Source organism: Vicugna pacos, chromosome 35 (genome assembly GCF_048564905.1).
Source record: "Vicugna pacos chromosome 35, VicPac4, whole genome shotgun sequence".
Taxonomy (NCBI): Eukaryota; Metazoa; Chordata; class Mammalia; order Artiodactyla; family Camelidae; genus Vicugna; species Vicugna pacos.
This window is the reverse complement of record NC_133021.1, coordinates 29,806,231-29,827,448: the sequence shown is the minus strand read 5'-3', so window position 1 is coordinate 29,827,448 and position 21,218 is coordinate 29,806,231. Positions and strand designations below refer to the sequence as shown.

Genomic DNA, 21,218 nt, shown 5'->3' with positions numbered 1-21,218 from the left:
TTCATTTCTGGGTTCCTGGGCTGGCTGAGGACCCAGGTCAAGACAGATGATCCCGTTTAAAAAGGGATTCTCAAGAAACCAGCTCCATCCTTTTCAATTCTGATTTAAAGAGTCCTTGCTCCTGATGCAGGACACTTACAACACATAAACATCATTTCCCTGCCCTGGTATCCCAGGTGTACTTGCAGGTCCACATACGGAAGACCATCTCTCCTGCCATGGCTGACGCCACCACTCTATTCCCAGCGCAAATTTAATTAATGAGAAAGGCCCACTGAATGTTATCATCCCCTTTCCTCCACCGTCTGATACATTTCTCTATTCCCTTAACAGCCAATTAGTGCAAGCATAGAGGAGAACGAATCCTGCGGTAGTCAGTGCCCCAACTCCCCACACACCACCTCGTGATGATGATAATTGTATTAACAGTAATGATGATCCTGATGACGGACGGTGTTCTCACTGAATTTCAAACACCTAAAAAAGGCCATTTTGACAGTGAGCGAAACTGAACCCTCAGTTTCCTCCTGGAAACATTTCAAGAAACATCAAGTGCTCCTATTACCTTGTCAAGAATCACCACGGCCTTTAGGTTAAAAGGCAAGTTAAAACCACCTATATTTTAAAATAAGAAGGTATTGATTTACTGAGCAGTTGAAAATTGCATTTCCCCGTTCAGCCACTTTCCAAACATGGGTAGTGAGAAAGGCAAGCGTTTTCGAAGTCGGAGCACAGGCTTCAGTTATGGAAACACACATGCGGAAATGCAATGTCTTTACTTACTGTGACTCACTTGTGAAACTACTTTGTATCGTGATTTCATTTTCACTTGCCTTGTTTTTGTCTGTAAGTCACTTTTGTTCCCCGAACTTCACTTGCCTCCCAGATGCCAACATGAGAATCAATTATCACCACCGCTTTTCCCCCAGTAAATACTGTTGTCTGTAGTTCTTGCCACTTGAATTCCTTCTCCTGAAATAAACATAAAGGCATCTCCCTGGCTGTCCACCACATCCACTTCTTCCTTTGCTGCTAAAAAATAATAAAGTAACAAAAAAGCAATAAATATTGCTCATTTGGAAACCTTCACGTCCATAACCAGTTGAAAGACTGATGAACCAACAGGAGCTTCAAACTAACAGCTTCACTCCTAATTTAAACATGTGTGTGGATACAATTAGAGAGAGACACACACATATGTACGTGTATTAGGTATGTACACACACACACACACACACACACACACACGCACTTCACAAGGGAGATCATCAGTTTGGACTCCTCTGTCCTCAACTCCTGCAGTCTCTTTCCCATATCAAAGGGTCCATTATCTCAAATTCTGTCTGCATCTCTAGTTCATGAATTGATGCCTTCCATTTCCTGTAGTGCGGCTGAACTAAAAAGCTGACTATTCCCATGGCTGTGAAGAAGAATATCATGGAAGCACCTACAAAGCAAGATTTTCTCGAAAAGATACTAGCGTCTCATAAAAATGCGGTTTGTAGAAGAGCATCAGCTCAGAAGCCACGTGGACACAGGGCATTTCTAAAATTGTGAATTCGTTTTCCAAGTATATTTAATGGGGCAAATATGGAGGTGGTCCCTTCAAAAGCCAAAAATGGATCCAAGAAGTAAACAGGGAAGCAGAGTTTTATCAAAGCTCTTCTGGTACAGCCCCCAAATTCTTAGCCTGTTTACTTTACAAAAACCAAGCTTATCACATAGGTAACACTGACTCTTCTTGTCCGAGAACAGGTCTCTCCTACCCCCAATATCTGATTATTATCAGTCCACCAAATTTATAAGATGCAAACTCTACTGCCTTATATGAGACCTCTCTTTCTAAAATGTTTTGCTGTCCGAGGTCTCGATTTGCTCCCAAGTTGCTTGCGGAAACACACAGAGTTGCAATGTATCTACCATCAACTCAGGGCGTTTTGCCTGAGCCACAGACGCAGCCCAGGAAGAGCCATTCAGGTGATGCTGGTCCTCTGTCACCTGTCACCCCTATGACATCAGGTGAGTGAAAGGGAGAAGGCTTTCACACCAGACAGACAAGCATTTAGAATCCTCGCTAACCCATAAGCCAAGAACAGCTTTCCATTTAAAGGAGAATAAATCTCCTTTATAATTGAAAATAGCTTTCCTTTACAATTATGTTAGGCTAGGCTTTGCTGGGAAGAAAAAAATTCTTGGCTCATGAGGCAGATTTCACTGAATGAGGATCAAAGGAAAACTAAGCTGCCGCTGCTTCTGACTCAGTCTTCCCCACACGGACGAACGTGCAGCATTTACAGAAGTGCTGGTACCGTCTGTGGCTGCTGTCTTTTCAGCTATCGCGAGACGACCGACTTAGCAGTTGGGGAAGGTGTTCAATGGTTCTGCTTGGCCATTTTGCCCATCTTTGACACGGATATTTAGGAAGTAAACACAACATCTAGCAGAAAGATGAAGATGGCTATTAGGAAGCCCAGAAGATTTCTGAGCCCCCAGGGGGGAAAATCATTCGATTAATAAATGCTGCGTATTATTATTTCATCAAAGGATTTCAAATCACTTCCAAATGAGAGTTCCCGGTTCAGAAGCTGACAACGTGGCGGAAATGTTCGGCGGCAGGGAGGGGAGGGGAGAGGCTTAGCCCGTTACCTGCCAAGCTGCCAGCCCCGCTCCCAGCACCTCATGCTGCACATCCCTGTGATTGTGCAGCTCTGCACCCAGGGTCTCAGGACAGTGTGCGGTGCTGCACTGCATTCGCAGGGCCTCTGTCCTGTCTGTGGGGGTCCAGGTGTCCAGGCGCTCAGGGGTTACACAGCAAGGTGGTTACGGTCAGCCTGATGGATCCTGGACGCCAGTAGGAACAGCGCTAGATGGGCTCTCCCTACAGCTGCTTGACTCTGATGTTCTACGAGCAGTGGCCCCCGGTTCACGCACTGCTGAGAATGGCCGTGACCTTGGAGAACATCGTAAAGGTCACACCAGCTACCTCACTGCCTTCCTCCCTTGTGAACAGCAGACCAAGTCACCAGGCCTCCCTCTTCCCTCTGATTCTCAGCTTCGGGATATGGCCTCTGATTCCAGTTCTTCTGTCTCTATTTCATGAAGCCACTTTTTTTTTTATACACCTAGCAGCGTTGAGACCCAACAAAGCAATAGTGCAGGCACCTAAGCAAACTCTGTCCCAGACTTAGGAAAAAGGGGGAAACATGCAAGAGGCTGAACGGCTTCTTAATATTCTTTCTGTTCCATGACATTTTTTTTCTGTTCCACCCAATGAAAGTGAGGGAAAGAAAAAGAGAGGCTTTCACATGGAGAAACATCTCCTTGTAAGGCATCTAAGGACACAATGCATCCAGGAAGGAAGGATAGTCAGATTAATTTTTCTGAGCCATATATGAAAATACAAAGCTTTGAAAGGCCGTGCCTGTCACCACTGCTCTCCGGCCTACGGTCATGCCCAGCTGCTTCCTAGACTGGCACCAAAAAGTTCCCTTTGTGCAGCAAAAGGAAGGGAGGGAAGAGAAAAGGAAAGAAAATTATAAAACATCTTCATCCCGCAGTTCAGGGTAATAACCAGCCTATATAGCAAAACTGCTGGTCACTTAACGAGGTCACCTGAAACCCACAAATCTGTGTCAGGTAGGAATAGAAACTGAGGCTGGAAACCAGCCTGCTTTGCCCTCGGAGAGGGAGGCGGCAGCCTGGCCTGATTCAGAGAACAGTGGGGTGGCACTGGAGGACACCTGCTCACAGCCCGGCACCTGCCACCTGCATGGGACTCCGAGTACTCTGACCCCTCAATTTCAGACTCTTCATTGTAAAGACGAGAGCGTGAAGGAGATTATACATAAAGGGCCTTTCAGCTTTAAAATTTCATATGGAAACTCCACACCTGCTCCCCAGATGTGTGAGGTGCTGGGGTTCCCAGTACCTAAGAAGCCCAAATTCGTTGTTGTTCTAGAACCAGAAGCAGGGTCCTAACACAGTTCCGTGGATATGTGGCGATGTGTTACATGCTGGAGGTAGCAACACAAATTGGGGGGGTTGATGAATTATTTAGAGCATGTGTTGTAAAAATAGCTTACCATAGAGAGAAAATGTTGGATCAATACTCCCCAACCATACAAACAAAACAAATGCCAAAAACTTCCCCTGCAAAGGCTGTAAAGGTCTAGAGATGAAGTAAAGCCAAGAAGTGAACAGAAACCACAACTGGAAAATACCTGATAGCTTGAGATGAGGAAAGATTTCTTAACCGTGGGTTTTTCTGTAAAACTCATAAAGGGATACACTGATGGTCCTGCCTGCAACAAGGGGTACCACAGACAAAACTGGCAGAAGGTAGCTGCTGTCTCTAAAAGTGAACAAAAGATGAACATCCAGACCACACAAGAGATCAACAAGAAGAAGGAAACCCAACAGAAAAATGTGTGTTGAACATGAACAGGCAATTCGAAGAAGGAAAAATCCAGATGGCTAGGACATATACAAAGAGAAGTCCGATCTCACGAGGAATGGGAGAAAAGCAAGTTAAAATGACAGTGATGCAGCTCCCAGATTAGAGCCAGAAAGTCACATGGAGCCACGTGGAGATGCAGGGTAACGGCAAGGCTCATGCACGGCTTTTGGGAGGAGGAGCTGGGTCCATCATTCTGGAGAATGATCTTCTGCATTTGGTGAAATGAAGTGTGCTCTTGCCCCACAATCCCCTCAAAATAACCCACAGAAACACGCCCACCAAACACCCTTAGAGGACATGCACGCGTATCAGAACAGAATTCGGAACATCTGGGAACTGGAGGCAGGTAAGGGTGACTTGCCAGTGGAATGAATAAATGAAACACGGAAGGTGTATAAGATGGTATATACCACGTAGCAGCCAGAGGCGAGGAATGAGATATACACCTAGCAGCATGAGCAGCTCTAAAACATCACAGACTGAAAGGAGAAAAAAGGGAGGGCCTGGAATCTATACCCAAATTGGTATTTATTATAAAATTCATTCACACAAATACATATTTTTCAAGGACACATATACATCTAACGAAATCTTGAATGCATTACAGCGGTGACCTCTGAAGGGGAGGGGAATGGGGATGAGGGCCAAGCGGGCAAGAAACAGAGGGAAAGGAGAGGGCCCTTGAATGAGCTGATGATGATGGTAATGGGCACCGGAGTGGGAGGAACGGCAGCTAAGAGTTCTCTTGCTTCTTTGGGAAAGTGGAGTGCGGCCAGGATCGGGGGTTAAGAAACCAAAACACCAGGCTAACAGACTTTGAAAGGAGGACACACGGAAGAAGTGGGATATACTACCTTCTAGAAACACATGTCCAGTTAAAACACAGTGTGACATTCAATCCTTAAGTATTTAGGAAGTACTGGAGACTGTGGGAAGTTGCAGAGTCAAGTAAAATTAGCCTTGCTCTGGAGATGGTGAGGTCCCGACAGCCTCCGACAGGCTGGCTGGCTGGGCTCACAGAGTCACGCTCACAGCTGCGAAGGTGGCTACCGGGGGGGGGGGGGGGTCAGAGAAGATGCCTAGAGGCTCAGAAGCGCACACGTGTGTGTGTGTGTGTGTGTGTGTATCTGTTTATCCGAAACCCACTTTCCTTGTCCGGGGAGTACCCTGACAACCTGGATTACTTTCCCTGAGGGTAAACAATGGATAAAGAGAAAAGTCTGTTCTCGAGAACACAGGTCACAAGCTGGTGGACCACAGGTCAACTCCAGCTTAGATGATGGTACTGAATTAGCTGTCAGTACTTAGGTTTTTGCAATGTAGATTTTTTAAAAAATGTATCTGAAGATTCTAAAGTTTAGTCATTCAGCAAAGGATTACAGTAAGTTTAGAGCACATGGCAGAAGATGAGCAAATAAGTTAGAAATACTAGAAGAATAAGCTCTTTAAAAATTACTTTCCTCCCAATGTAAGGACTTGTGTAACCTGACGTACCTCATGGCATTTTGAACACAGCGTCACGTGAAGAGCGGTCAGAATCAGGGGTTGGATCACTGCTGCAGACCGCATGCTAAGAGCATGGTGGGGGGGTCGGGCTGCATTTCTTTATCTAAATATTTCTCGTGCTTTGCTGAATAAAAGCAGACTGACCAACTATAAACAGCACAACCTGAATTTCTCACATTTCAGGAGAGGATAAATTTAGGGCTTCTTAAATTTCGCTCCTCCCAATTTGAAAATATCTGATCATTTTAGCCTTCTAATCCCAATAATGATACGACATCTTAGAATTCTGAGTTTTTGTTTTAATCTTTTGGGACTTTCAAACTACACTCATATGTGAATTAACCTACTTGCTATCTATTCACTGACTATTCATTGGACGTCTATTAAGTACCCGTTATTGAAACACACAATCTTGAAGGAACGACAAACATCATCACCACCGTGACAGATAAAGACATACGGGGATGGTTATTAATTTAACGTGCCAACTGCCTTCTATCATTTATCTCAGGTAATTATGACGGCCCTTTGAGAATGGTACTGCTGTGACCTCATCCTACAGATGAGGAAGTGAGGTTCACAGAGGTCACATAACGTGAGCTTCATACTTAATTCAAGGTGAAATCAGGTTTCAAGCTTGAGTTTATCTCATTCAAAAGCCTGTGCTTTAAAAAACAAAACAAACAAAAACCTAAGCTCTAAAGCCTCTTGTAAAGTTTTAATAAAATGCATTCACTATAAGCTTAGACAATGTCATGGGAATAGAAAAAAGGAAAAAATGAAAGTACAGGAAGCCGTCAGGGAGGCATGCCATCTGAACGGAAGCTTGAGTGATGAAGAGGGGCTGGCTGTGACACGATGCGGATTCTTTCAAAGACTGATGGGTGGTTTTGTGTAGCCGGTGAAGAGTGCATAGACATCGTTAACCAAGAGGTTGGAAAAGGGCGGGTTGGAGCTTCACGGTCAGGTGCCCTTCCGACAGGCTAAGACACTGAAACTTCATCGGTGGCAAAGGGGAAGCCCTGGAGAATTTTGAGTTGGGGGTCACAAGACAGGACCGGGTTTTGGGAAAGTCAGTGACTTCTGCTTCCGCAGAGGCAGAAAAGGGTGGTTGAAGAGATTTCTGCAGTCGTCCAAGGGAGAGATGGTCTGTCCATGCAGGATGAAGACAAGGACACTGACTTTCTTTGGACGTGCTTGGGAGGAAAGAACTGACAGGACTGAGGGATGAGCGGCAGGGAGTGAAGGAGAAAAAGGAGTTAAGCATGAGTCTGAGGCACCGTGTGGGTGAGTTTTATGAGACTTCTGGGGAGAAATCAATTTAGAGGGCAGTTCCATTCTACAGGGGATTTGGCCGCCTGAGGAACAGAGATTTCCAATAGAGAATGACTGGGATTCAAGAAAAAGTGGGGCTTGGGATAAAGATGGGGAAATATTGAGTATGAATGACACCTAAAGCCACAAGCCGGTTGAGGTGGGGACTGCAGTGATCACTGGGCCCAGGGTTTCAGGGACAAACAGGCCACGACCCCACAAAGGTCATGGGCAACTGTCTGCTTCTGACGCTAGACAGGAAGTCCGTGCGTTTCCAAAGCTGAAGCTTCTTTAGTTATAACAAGACTCACGGAGTAAGAGAAAGTTTAACTTGCCAAAACAAACCAACAAACAAAAATAGCCTGGGCCTTTGTTCTACCTTCAGTGAGGGCAAAACTTGTTGGGGAGAATAAAGTGACTTCAGGAACCGAGATTCGCTTAGATATTTAAATTTTTTTCTTCCCTCATACCCCAAAAAAGAACCAGTTAATGCCTTTTTATTCCAATTGATGACTTTAAAACTGGCATATTGGGGAAATTATCTTGCCATGTATTGAGGGTCTATTTCTGTCATGGACTGGAAAAGATTTCGTCAACCACCATCGCTATTTTTGTGAACTTATTTCTGCTTCTGCAGTGGAATCGTTGGGTTGCAGTCTGATGGAATACTGAGTGTCAGGCCTGCAAACTCTGAAACTTGGATGCAGTACGTAAAAGGGAGAGAGGCCCTGTTCTCTCTGTTCCTTTGCTCAAGCCCAGAGTAGGTCTACCGACAGTCCTACCGTGATAATTAGCTCTATAAACAGCCCTGCTGCTTCTGTGTGGGAGAAAAAACATTTTTAAAAATACATTTATTAAATCTGGACGATCCCTTTATTATGGGAGTTGGAGATTTTCTCCCAGCAAACAGCTATAAAAGCAGGGCACCTCAGCAAAATGACATTTTCCTGTCATTATCCAAATTGTCAACAAAAGGAAAGATCATTATGATCCCATATAAGATAGAAAGAATGGAGCAAATAAACTAGATACATTTCCCACAGGATGATATTAAAGGCAAATTATTCCAGGCAGGGGAGACATGCTTGGTATGTAGCAGTTGGCACTTTTTCTCGTGTGTCAGTGGTAAAAATACACCCGTCAGCCCGTCAGAAAGAGTGAATCCTTGCTGTTTAGACGGCACAGCTGATTTTCTACCAAGCAGTTTAGATTACGAAGTTGCCAACGTCGGACCAAGCCTGGGTCAGCGGAGAAAGCTATGTATTTTATTATCATGGCTGTCAATTTCCCTGACCTTGAAATGTTCTCCTGTCTTGGGTTCTGTGCCACCCACTGTCCTGGAAGGACTCCTCCCTCCTGTGCAGCTCATCCTCAGCTGATGAGTTGTTAACAACCTCATTCACATTCACGCCTGAGATCATTCCGACGCACACGCAGTCACAATCTGTATCTTGATCCCGGCTTTCCCTGTGCCGTCCAGATCTGTACATCCACTTTCTCACGTGTCATCTCCACTTGGATGTCTCAGGGCGTCGCAACTTGCTCCATGCACCTAAAACCTAATATTCCCGGTCCTTTCTTCCAAACCTGGTTCCTTCCCAATGACTAGCTCTCTAATTGGCGACCACAATCATTCATTCAAGTACACAAGAAAGCCATCATTCATGTCTCTGTCTCTCATCCTCCATAGACAACCCTCACCCTCCACAATCCATCACAGCTTCCCACTGACGTCCCCTTCTAAATATCTCTCAAAGGTCCAATTAAAAGAAATGCAAGATTCAGAAACAAAATATTGTAGGAACAATCAAGTCTCACAATCTAACTAGATAGCATCATTGGTATTTAGTGGCCCAAGTGCCTTCTCTGCCTGGTATTTCAACATTTCGCCATCTACACCCTCCTGTGGATCTTGTTTTACTAAAAGAAACCTTCCATTTCACAGAAAAGAACACCAGAGGCGCCGCCGAGGTGTCCTGGCCCGCGGGGGCCCGGGGCCCGGGGCCTGGAGCCTGGCCTGGGGGCGCAGCCGAGCTCAGGCGGGGCCGAGGCTGCGGTGGCGATGCACCGGGCCCGTTAGCGCAGGGAGCGCCAGGCAGCTGAGGCGGGGGGCAAGCCCTCCCGCGGAGAAGCCGCGCCCCCGGCCCCGCCGGTCCCACCGTGATGCTGTTCCACAGTCTGTCGGGCCCCGAGGTGCACGGGGTCACCGACGAGATGGACCGCAGGGACTAGAGCCAGGCTCCTGCTACCAGCTCCGCCGTCGACCGCGGCGACACGGAGACGACCATGCCGTCCATCAGCAGTGATCGCGCGGCGCTATGCGCCGGCTGCGGGGGCAAGATCTCAGACCGCTGCTACCTGCCGGTGGTGGACAAGCAGTGGCACATGCGCTGCCTCAAGCGCTGTGAGTGCAGGCTCAACCTGGAGTCGGAGCTCAACTGTTTCAGCAAAGATGGAAGCATCTACTGCAAAGAAGACTACTACAGGCGGTTCTCTGCGCAGCGCTGCGCCCGCTGCCACCTGGGCATCCCGGCCTCGGAGATGGCGATGCGAGCTCGGGACTTGGTTTATCACAACTGCTTCACGTGCACCACGTGTAACAAGATGCTGACCACAGGTGACCACTTCGGCATGGAGGACAGCCTGGTCTACTGCCGCTTGCACTTCGAGGCGCTGCTGCAGAGCGAGTACCCTGCGTGCTTCAACAACGCAGACGTGGCGGCCGCGGCGGCGCTGCCAAGAGCGTGGGGCCGGGCGCAGCCGGGGCCAACCCTCTGGGTCTTCCCTACTACAATGGCGAGGGCACAGTGCAGACGGGGCGGCCGAGGAAGCGCAACGGCCCCGGCCCCGGGGCGGATCCGGCCGTCTACAGCGCTGCGCTGAGCTGCAGCGTGAACGACGCGGGGCACCTGGACCGCCAGCAGCCGTATCCGAGCAGCCAGAAGACGAGGTGCATGCGCACCTCCTTCAGGCACCACCAGCTTCGGACCGTGAAGTCTTCCTTTGCCATTAACCACAACCCTGATGCCAAGGACTTGAAGCAGCTTGTGCAAAAGACGGGCCTCACCAAGCGGGTCCCCCAGGATCCTTGAGGCTGTGCTTCCTAATTGAGCCCACGTTGTATCAGACCATCAAAAAGGTCTGGTTTCAGAACTCCCAGGCCAAGTTCAGGCGCGACCTCTTACGGCAGGAAAACACAGGCATGGACAAGGCGACGGAGGCGGCGCTGCCGACAGGGACGCCATCGGGGCCGGCCTCGGAGCTGCCCAACGCCTCGCTCAGCCCCTCCAGCACGCCCACCACCCTCACAGGCTTGACAAGCTGTGACGTCCCTCTTCACTTCTGTGCCTGGCCACCTGGAGGGCCACGAGCCTGACAGCCCCTCGCAAACGCAGCCTCTCACCAACCTTTTCGAATGACTCGCGGCCCCCAGCCCCTGCCCCCGCCCCACAGTTCCTTTAAAAAAGAAGTTATCTTCAGTTGAATTCCAAGTGTATTTTAAAATAGAGGCTTTGGGCAACTAACTAACCACACTTAGGATCTCGCCCGGAAACTGAGGAAGAAAATAATTGCGCGCCCGGCTGACGCAGCGGTGTGGACTGAGGAATTACTTGGAAGATCTGTCTGCAACACATTTGTGTCTCTGTACAGTTTTGTGGACTGAGCGAGGGAAAACAACAAATAATTTAAGTTGGCTAGAGCTTCTGCATTTTCAAAGACTGCCATGTGCCTTAGGAATGCTGTTTTATCCCCATACTTTGGATGACTTGTTCATTTTTCTCTCCCTCTTTTTCTCTCTGTATATGTATGACCAGAGCAAAAAAAAAAAAAAAAAAAAGTTTGTTACTTTCAATAGTCCTAAAAAGAAAAAAGAAAAAAAAGGAAAAAAATCAAACCCCCTCCAATGGTTGCTTTGCTGTTTTAGAATTTTAAGGTGGAAGTCTGTTCGAATATCAGAATTTGTAAAATCTAACCAGTAATAAAACCACTTACTGAAAAACAAAACAAAACAAAAACAAAAACAAGAAGAACACCAGACAGCTGGCATCTGAGACCTCAGACTGCCACCAACACAGAAGGGAAGGGAGATTTTCCTCCCTCCTTCCAGGCCCCTGGTCGCTGGGTTTGAATGTTGTTGTGTGCTAGCAACTTTTCCCCTGCTCCACAAATGTCTCGTATTCTGAAATGCTACAGGACCTTCTGTCTGGGCAGGAAAACCCCTGCATATGATTACGCTCGTGGATTCAATGTTTAATTGGCGGTGGGGGTGGGGAGGATGGAAGGTGGACTTGAGTGTCAACTTTTCCTGCCCGTGTAAGAACGACTTCTGCTGACTTCTGTAAGTTCCTTTCTCCTCGACAGTATAATCCACCTCTGTTTATTAGGATCTCATATCTGGTCCCACATGAAGAAAGCTCCATGTCACTCAGGAATCATGTGTTGACGTCTTACGAATGGGAAAAAAAAAGTTTCTACAATTAGTATCACCCTCAGCTGACAGTCCACAGCACCCACTTTTCAACCCTGGGCGGTTCTCCATGGTAAATATAAATTGTGTGTTTAAAAAAGGTAGGGACAGAGCATTCCAATAATAGGAGTAACTGTGATCCATAATCAGTTCAGAATTCTAGCACTGAAAATGGTGGCAACCTCCCACTTAGAAGAAAGACTGTCATTTACACAGCAGTGAAGAGAAATAAGATATTCCACAAAGAAAAGCCACATATATAGGGGTAATAACAGCACTGGGTTGAGCTGAGAAAGAATTTAACCTGATCAGAAGTAACAGTGACTATGAAATTTCAGTAAGATTTAATGGAGTGCATTGGTTTTAACTCTACCACTGGCACCCAAAAGTAGAAACAGAAGGAAATCTGGAAGCCTCCGTTCATGGGCTGGTCATCTTTCTTAATGTTTCTAAACATATTTGCCTGAGACAGAAACCTAGTAAAAAGCCAATGAACAGAAGAAAAAATCGACCCTAAGATAATTTTAAATGAGAAATAAAATCTGGAGGGAAGCATTGTCAGAATTGATTGAAAAAGAGATTTTTCTCCTTCAAAAACATTATTAAAAAATACGAATGATTTTGTGACTTATTGCCAAGTGTATTTTATGAGCTCTCTGCTACTCAGCGGTCCCGGGCTGTACAAGGTGATGGGCGGGGTTACTTATTTTTACTGAAATGTGGAACGGCCCAACCGTGGACGGCTGCTTAGACCGGGCACATTCATTTCCTTATCAAGTCACATCGCATGTCTCTCTCAGTTTTCCCGATTGTTCCTTCTGACCAACTTGTGTACCTGTGGGTCCCACGAGATGGGATGGCTTATGGTGAAGAGCTGTCACCCTGTCCCCAGGAGGACGGTCCTGATTCTCTGGCCAAACTTTCACCAGAAGCCCTCCCTGTGTTTCACACAGTACAACGCTATTTAAAATTCAGTCCTTTTTCGGCATCTTAAACAAAACACAATTTTCCATATTCTCCCCCCGGACTGGACTCAAACTGAGCAGATGGAGGAAGTGTGGGGAACCTGTCTGCTCTCACCTTGGCCACCTGTCCAGGGAGCAGCCCTGCCCACAGAGAGCCCAGCCTCCATCGAATCAGCTGCCTGTCAGTCGGAAGGAACTAACCACTGGCAAGAAGATGGAGGCCCCCACCCGCAGAAAAGAAAGATCCAGTCAATGAGTCTAAGTGAGCTCTTTCGTATTTTCACAGAGAAAATGAACTCATTATACACATTTGTGCCTATCATGAATTATTTGTCTCAAATAACCAAAAACAGATGCAAGAGCCCAGTGTAAGTCTCCTTCCTAAAGGGACGGGTGATGCTCTCAGGGTGTGGCAACTCCTTTTCCATCCTCTCCCTTATCTTTTGTTTTCTCTCTTCTCTCCTGAGGTCCCCCTTCCTCTGTAATTCCTTTTTCAAGACCTGCTATTTCGTTTCTCTCCAGGACACTGGAGCTTGAGCTGCTGTCCAACTTGCGCTGAGCCGGGGCGAGTGGGGCAGGGCAGCTGGGACAGTCAGCCGTGTCCCTCTACGCATGGAGGTTGGACATGGCAGTCAACAGCTCTTGGTGGAACTAGAGCCACGAGCAGGCTGGACCCTGTCCCTTCACATCAAGAAAAGGTGATGCTCCGAAAGCCTGTCTCCATCCTCAGCAAAGGATGCCCCACTCACTGGCTTCTTCATCCCAGCCCTCCAGAGTGGCCCATTCAATAAAAAATCGAGGCATGTGACATATACTCCACCCTTCAAAAAGGATGAGACTCCAAACCTTTGAATAATAATCCTGAGTTTTCTGGTCAGCACTTAAGAGGTGCTGTGGTCACCATCATGACCTCACAGCCTCTGGCAAGTGTTCACTCGAACAACTGAAGCCCAGTCACCGGAGGGCAACACCCAGCTTTAGGGGACTTACTGTGTTCGAATCTCCTGTGGTTGGTGGCAGGATGGGTGATACCCCAGGAGGTCAGAAGAGACCTACCAGTGGTCAATCTGGGAAGGGCCCATGGTCGGCAATTACGGTAGAAGAGTTTATCAGTTGATCAGAGACTCACTGTTAGGGGGTGTCCCTAGTGGATGGATAGTATTAGCAAACTCCAGCAAAACTCAGGTCCCCAGCAGGACCCCAAAAACAAAAATGGAAGAACAGGACATACTTCATGTGGGCACCTGGTCACGATGAACACAGCTAGAGACAGACTTCAGAGCTGAGGCAGAAGGTCCAAGACGGTCAGTAAGGGTGACTCAGAGCACTGGACTCCTTCCAATCTCCTGGTCCCATGGGGTTCAGAGTAGAGGGGAACTTACGATGGTGGGAGCCAAGAGTTTCCAAGTAAAGGAACAGAAAAAGAAGCAGATCATTTTGTTGTGTATTTTAATTTTCCCAGACCAGATTTCTATCTTCTACCCCCCCTGCTCCGAAATTTACTTTAAAACCTTCTGACCTTTCTTCATCTGTATCAAGATTAGACAAAGCACTTGAAAAGCCAAAGGAACTTCTTAATGGGCAGCGAGTCACAAAGATGACATATAAACCTGTTTAAAGACATGTTTTCTTACACTGACAATTATTCAATGAAATCATTCTCTTTGTGCTCTCTATTTGCATAGAGATACCCACAGATACATCAGGAAAGTGCCTGGAAAGTCAGCCCATCTTTTGTCGGGATATTTATAGAAAATACTACAAATCACTAAATTGCACCAGAGAGAGAAATAGGGAAATTACCAAGTTAAAACAGGATCAGGAGAATTTTGTGAGGAACAACAAATATTCCTCAGACCACATTTTTTTGGAACCAGCGATCAAAATCCTCATTTCACTGTCGGCTTTAAATTCCAGTAAATGGGAGTGCGGTGGAAGTCACACATTACTATTACTAAAGAAATTCAAGGAGAGGAAGGATTTGCTTAGTAATAACCTTGTTTCAGACCTCTTCAGATTAAGGTCAAGTCTAAAAGTCTCACTAGTTTCCAGTTCATTTAGATTAGGGCTGTAGCAATTTGAAAGCCACCTCCACCACCCTGGGCTCAGAAGGAAAAAGGGTGGGTAGGTTCCACAGGACCCAAGTGAGCGGGCAACCTGTGACTTCCTCACTGACAAGAGATGCTTAGAACTGCCGGCATCTGAAGTCGTTTTTTAAATCACTTTTGGCCTACTTCTTTGAAAAGGGGTTCAAGAGGGAAAAGCTTTGCTACCCTCGTTTGGTCAGCCCTCCAAACCTCGGCTGCCTTCAATGAGCACGTGAAACAGACGTGAGAGAGGCAGCAGGCAGCATTATTCCTCTTCAACGGGTAGCTGCTTTTATTTTCCATTTTAGTTAAGATGCTTAATTTGTTTTTAGTGATTTACTCTTCTTTGTAATTAGATGTAGTGATTAGTGAGCATCTTTTCTTTGGCAAGGCAGTTTTCCTTCGACAGAAATGAGCTTAAGTCAACATTACGGGGCCGCTCCTAAGTACAAGGATTTGCAAAGGGGAAAAACAACCAGCCAGACTCCCTCTCCGGCGCTTCAGGGATGCAAATTAGAGGTGAGACGAAGAAAGAAGTAATTAGTAGGAGGGAGGTCCCCAAACGGATATTTTAGATGCAGAATCCATTCATAACCCAGCCCTTCTCAAGAGAGCTGTTCTAATAGATTACCTGGCGGAGATGCATTGCTGACGCGTCGTTGCTCAGAGCTAGAAGTAAACGTATCTCCGCTGCTTTTGGTGCAGATGCCTCGTGGATAAACACAGGTCAATATGAGGCTACTGATTTGTCTGTAAAATCAGATCTGATACCAGTACAAAGGCAAGAGGGGATAAAATGGGCTATTCATATCCCAGAGTGTGAGGCAGGTTGTCCAGACTCACTTAAGACAATATACACTAAATATGGCAAAAATGCTAAAGCACATCGTGAGGCCCAAGGAAGTGCCTTTTTTTTTTTTAAATTGTTTTATCCTGCAAATCAGTGAAAATAATGCATCCTTTTTCACAAGGGAGTTTCACAAGGGGTTTCATCGCTTTCTTCCAGATTCTAAGTGCTGGTCTCAGACTTTGTACGAATTTCATTTCAAAGTGTCTCCTGTCATTGTGACGGATGCTTAAAGCCCCACTTTTCCTGCTGGGAAGTACCACACGGCGGCCTCTGTCACTCTCCTTCTCTGGTCTCCAAGCAAAAATGCCAGCTCTACCTCTTTCAAGTTGAAAGGCAATAAGGCCTTTCCCCAAGCCGAGAGGCTGTTTCTAAGTGACAACTCCTTGTCACAGTCAAAATGTGAGCAAAAGACAAGGAGGTTTACACGCCTCTGGTAAACCTCAGTGGCCCCGACCCTCTGCAAGTCATGGATTGAAACGTCCCTCGACGGCATCTTGGTTACAAGCGGATGGAGAAAACAGGTGAAGCCTAGAAAGCTGGAACAGAGCCATCACCCATCACAGACGGCGTCTCTGATGGTGCAGGGAGATTTCAATCCAAGTGACATATTCTGGAATCATACCACAGACAACCAGAGAGTTGGCTGCTTCCAAAAAAAAAAAAAAATTCTCATTTGAATTAAGTGACAAACTTCAGTTAATAAGTCTGCATGGGTGAGCAGCCCTGTACACAGGCACATACGTCTCTTAGGATAGAGACCCTCCAAGGGTTCCAACAGCAAGCACAGGCAGAAACTCCATGTTGCAACCCCCCTGCACCAAGGGTGAGAGGGCAGCGCTGTATCAGGGCTGGGGCCGACTGGTGCGGAATTAAAAAGAAAAACAGAAACTGAACATCAATACAATTGGAAAGGCTAAATGACTGATAGGAATAATAAATCCCTTCCAAGATCAACAGCAAATCGAATCCAGTCATTACTCCAGCCCCAAATATCAAAATGTAATTATACTGTTTTCACACATCATTATTTGTCATTTTGGGAAAAGAGAACGGACACAGTAATTAATGTCCAAAATGATACTCAATTAAAACAAGTGCAGTGTTTCCTTCAAGGTTTGGCACTAGAATTCCCGCCAGCGCCCCCTACTCCAGGAGTGGAGACCGACAAGCCTCACATCTGTTTATCTGATGTTTAAGGTTTCTCTGCCAGGGACTGAGTCTTCCCGGCGAAGACGCAGAAACCAAATGACAGACACTGGCACCGACTCACTGCAGGCGGCCCTTCTCTCAGGGCTCCAAATGCTCCCTTTTTTACCTTCAAAAATAAATCCGCGCATGTACTTAACACGGAGATGGGGCTTTTGCTTTCCCTGGGATTTTTCGTCCTTCCAGAGAACGTTTTCAGGAAAAGGCTAGTTGCTATGGAAGCTTTATTGTCACCTACTTGGCTCTTAGAAGGCTGGAAAACATTCAACCAGCTCGAGTCCCTTGATCTGCTAAACATCCCCAAGCTCATTACAATAAACATGAGGAAGAGACAGACAAGGTGATGTCAAAAAACCAATGCGGCTCTTTGCCTGTAAGCAGACCACATGGCTTAGGAACCAGACGCCCACAGCCACGGCTGATTCTGACACATCTTTCTTCCACGGCTACTCTTACAAATGATGGCATTTTAGAAGAGGAACACAGAATCTCAGGTTTCTAAAATAACACGTGGTTTTTGTCACTGTCAGATCCTTAGCATAAAGTGAACGTTCTGGAATTCAATTCCATCAGACTGCTAGGTCTCCAGCGAGCGCATCTGACCTAAAGACACATTTTCACAAACACGAGGACATGGGCAGCACTGGAATCCGCCAAAAGGAGTTCTCCAAACCGGTCTGAACACATGCAAGGGCCTCCAAGCTACCACTTGGACGTCCAGTGCCTGAGAACCCATGTGGACTGTCACGTGGTCGGTAGGCTCTCAGCTAACACCATTAGCAGAAATGAACTGTAAGTGGCTACTGATTGCCCATGACAATGATGGAAAACACTGACGCAACCTCAGAAGAGTTCGTTTAGTCTGAGTGGTAGAGACGGAGTCTGAGGCGATCAGAATTCCATCACAAGTTGCCCTTATTAATCAGCCATTCTGAGGTTCTGGCTATAAAGCAGTGATCAAGAAATGAGTGGTAAGCTGTGATCACATCGACAACGTGGGCCCCATGAACTGAGCTGATTGGCTATACAGTTGTAGGGATTAAAAAAAAAAAGGGACCAGATAATACAGGCAAAAAAGTTGTTCCCTCGGAAATTCAAAATTGCTCGATTGTCTTGTGTATGTAGACTATTATTCATACCAAGTTTGTTGAAAAGTTTGCCTGTCAGAGTAGTTACACTGTGACACCCAATTTCATGACATCACTTAGTGGTTCGCTCAAATCAGACAGCTGGGGTACGTGCTAGGGCTGTCGGTTTGATTCTGTAACATCTTTGATACTTTTCTTCCTCCTTTTTCCCTCTTTCCTCCACAAGCCAACTCTGCATTTACTTTAAAAGTGGAAATAAATTAAAATTGATACCAGCCTAAATTCTGCAGTACCTTTTGTGAGGCCAGAGAAACCGAGAGGTTCAAACAAAGGTTGGCTGTCAGGACTCTTCAGACCAAGCTCCAATCCTGGGAATAGCCCGCTGGCATCTGCACGTTGACTACATTCCCCAGCACCAACCTCTTGCCGTCTGAGAAGCACCCTCTGAAGAGCCAATAGGCCAAGTGTCCCACGAAATGACTGACGGGATCATTAACTCCGTCTTCCATAGAGGAAATGAACATACCATGGATGCATAAATAAATAAATAAACAAATAAATAAGAAAGATAGAGAAGACAATTACACGTGACTGTGTCATCTTGCACTAACTGGCATGCTAATTCCCTGACAGAACAGAAAATTAAGGCTGATGCCAATCAGGGACCAGAGTCTCCTGTTACACACAAGGAAGGACACACAATCACACTGGGCAGCATCGAAAATGCCAGGAAATGCACCTCCCCTTTAACTGAGACGTGCAGAGCCAAGCAAGGCTGCAAATTCAGAGGTGGCTGCAAAACAAGATACGTGGGTCCCACTCGTGTGCGTGCAGAGGGACCTTCGTTCAGCTGTGTGGCTGAGTATTTATCTGTCCAAGATGACACGGCCTGAAATCAGGGGGCAAAAGGCTGAAGCTGTACCCGCAAGACCCTCTGGCAAGACCCCTGACTCTGTTTTGGGCATCCTGACCACTCTCAGAGAGGGAGCTGAAGGTTGTATTGCATTTCTTAAAACGTTTGAAAAGTTGAGGAAAGAAACTTGAAAATTGTGCAGTTAAGAAAAATGACCTAAAATCAAAGACACGGTGCTGGGTGGTAATACAGCTCATTCTTCCATTGTCATCCTGGGGCACTGGCCTGTCCAAGGGTTATTCTGTTTTCTAGAGAATACTCGTGTCTGAGTTTTGCTATTATTTGATTGGGAGTCCCAGACTGATTTCAAGATTTATGTCCAGTTGAAAAGAGGACCTGAAGGTGATGGCTTAATTGCTGTCTAGGGTATTAATCAGTTCAATATACAATCGAGAAATTTTTCGTCTAATATTCTTTTCCAAATGCCTATCAATACCCAGGTCCTCAAATGCTCTTAAAACCTGCGTTGCCACCTGGCAGGTATCCTCACTGATGAAACAAATCAATCTTGGACCTGCATTCATTCTATACTGGATGGAGGGTTTCATTTTTAGCTTGGGCAGAGTCTTGACTGTGGTAAACTCACTTTAGGTCCTTTGGGAGAATTCTATTGTGTGCCTTTCTCCATTTTTCTAGGGGTTCAACTTTTCGACAGGATAAACTACAAAGTGAGATCAGAAACTACTTGGTCAGTGGTGGGGGGCCTATTTTGGGGGTTTTCCTCCATATTTGGTTGAACCTTTCCTCTTATTACTCCCCAGTCAGCAGAGGACATGCTCATTTGACTGTAGAAAGCTGCATCAGATTATTTCCTTGCAAGGATGGTTTACATCCCTTAAAAAGGCAGGAGAGGCATTCAGAGAAAAGGAAGTGCACACTCATTTTCTTGGAGGGGCCGTCTCACATGTCCATGGCCTCGTTTCTTCTGGGTCCTGGGCATGTGGGTCAGTATTCTCTCAAGGCCAAAAGAGGCTGATTAACTTCTGGAAAGGAGGCCATGTTTCCCTGGAAAGTCTTCATTCTTCTGCTGAAGAGTTCCTCACGGACCATGGCCTTCCCCACCATCTCCTAAGAGAAGTGATTTCATGCCCTCGGTGCACTGACTGTGTGGAACCTTGTTCAGACAATGCCACCTGAATTTGGTGGTGTTGGGGGGACAGCAGCTGTCCTAAAGTCCTGTTATTTGGGGAAGCCAGTGGGACAATATGTAGCACCAAACGTTCATGCTGTGGGCTTACAGCTCTATAGCTCTCTCCTTGAAATCGTCCTATTTGAAAGGTTCCAGGTTTCAGAAGGTAACTCTGATCGCTGATACTTATAAGTCCACCTGTGACCTTACACGTGTTACCCAAGGGTTGTAAAACAGAATGATGTTGCAGGTGACAATTTCATCTTCTTCAAAAACATGACCACACTACAGGAAATTCAGGTGACAGAAGAAAACAGAGGACCTCATTCTTCTAACAAAACCACCACTGGTGTTTTGATCTATTTTCAGCCTGTCATTTTTTTTAAAGCTTTTTACATGTATATGATGTTTCACTTAGACTATCAATTTCTTGTCTACACTTTGGTGACAGTCAAGTCTAACCTTCATAAAATTTGTTGTGAAATTCTACTGGATCATGTATATCCTCTCCAAGCTCTGGCAAATAGAAAACAATCCATAAATATTAGCCGTTTTCCCCTAATTACTATTCCAACTTTAGATGGCTGTAAAACACTGGATCCAGTGGAGATGCCCTAATTTCTTTAGCTCTTCTATGATGGCTGGATATTTATGTTGCTCCTGACTTTTCACAACCATACATGAGGCTATCACATCATTACCTACAGTCCTAAAATACTAATCAATCTTTTGGTGTTCTCTCAGAGGATTCTGTGAAAATGCCTGAATATGTAACCTATGTTATTTCTTCTTTAACTGTTAAATACTAGAAAAAAATACAGAAATGGATTTGATTTTTTTTAATTGGGAGGAGGAGGAAGATTTTAAAAAGGACTATCGTGGATTGGACGTGATTTACTCTGTATTACTCTGTATTCTCCAAACGTCATGAATGATAATTCTCTGTCTGGAAAGAAAATGCTGGTTTTTTTTCCCTACGTATGTATGTATGTATGTATGTACGTACGTACGTACGTATGTGTGTGTGTGTGTATATATATATATATATATATATATATATATATATATATATATATATTTAAATCTTCACTTTAACTTGCCCGGTCTCTGAACTAAGCCCTTTTCCCCTTTTCCCCTCCTTCATCAGTTTTAATGCTCCACAGGCCACTTTTTTTTTAAACTGAAGTAGAGTCAGTTTACAATGCTGTTAATTTCTGGTGTACAGCATAGAGATTC

General features: G+C 45.8%; 1 protein-coding gene and 1 pseudogene across 7 annotated transcripts in view; one reads left to right on the top strand and one right to left on the bottom strand.

The window, feature by feature from the left end:
- The window catches only part of CELF2 (CUGBP Elav-like family member 2), a 466,579-nt gene that overhangs the window by 197,168 nt on the left and 248,193 nt on the right, over positions 1–21,218 (bottom strand). The window lies entirely within an intron of this gene.
- LOC102537848 (LIM/homeobox protein Lhx2 pseudogene) lies at positions 9,440–10,695 on the top strand (annotated as a pseudogene).